The sequence below is a fragment of the Dicentrarchus labrax genome, unplaced genomic scaffold (genome assembly GCF_905237075.1).
Source record: "Dicentrarchus labrax unplaced genomic scaffold, dlabrax2021, whole genome shotgun sequence".
In the NCBI taxonomy this organism is placed as follows: Eukaryota; Metazoa; Chordata; class Actinopteri; family Moronidae; genus Dicentrarchus; species Dicentrarchus labrax.
In genome coordinates this window covers 1,507,397-1,508,183 of record NW_026136723.1, presented here as the reverse complement: position 1 = coordinate 1,508,183, position 787 = coordinate 1,507,397, and the positions used below count along the sequence as shown (strand labels likewise).

Sequence of the window (787 nt, the reverse complement as noted above, 5' to 3'; positions counted from 1 at the left end):
CACACACACACATACACACAGTGACACACACACACACACACCACCAGTGAACACGTATTAAAACAAGTTCAGTGATAAAATATAATCTTGCAGGAAATCAAATTACTTTCTCCCTCACAGTTTCTTATTATAATCCCATGTTCTTATCTGGTTTGTAAAAGTATCAAGCGAAGCCAATGAGAAAGTTAATGAAAGCTGTCTTGGTCATGACCTTTGACCTCTGCTTTATTCTGGATCACAGCTATTTCAACTACATCCAATTAACAAAGAGTATAAAGACTAATATCAGAAACGTTCATAATCAAAGATGCACCAAACAAAACCTGTACATCCCTCAAATTTCATAAAGTATTAAAATAAATAAAATAAAGATTAACTGGAGACATAACAAGACAAAAGTGACCTACGTGATATAAATATATCAACATAAAAAACACATTTTCTTTCATATGCAACTAAAATACCACACAAAGACATTGAGACTGAAAGTTATTGGTTGACGTTGGAAATACCCAGACAATCTCTGTACAACATCCATCCACTAACTGTTGTGGAGCTTTCAATCATATCACATGATCTTCTTCAGCTGATGGAGTCACCCAGTTGTCACTGAATTGTAGTTGTTCAAATTCCCATTCCTCTGAGCATTTTCAGGACTTCTTGTCCATGTTGGCATCAAAGTTAAAATATTCCCTGACAACTGGGTGAACTCCATCTGCTGAGGAAGACCATGGGATTTGATCAAAAGCTCCAGAACAGAGACTGAATGGAGCTTGAGCAGAAATTG

General features: G+C 36.2%; 1 protein-coding gene across 1 annotated transcript in view; it reads right to left on the bottom strand.

Annotated features, from left to right (window-relative positions):
* The window catches only part of LOC127357426 (sialoadhesin), a 96,666-nt gene that overhangs the window by 22,040 nt on the left and 73,839 nt on the right, over positions 1-787 (bottom strand). The window lies entirely within an intron of this gene.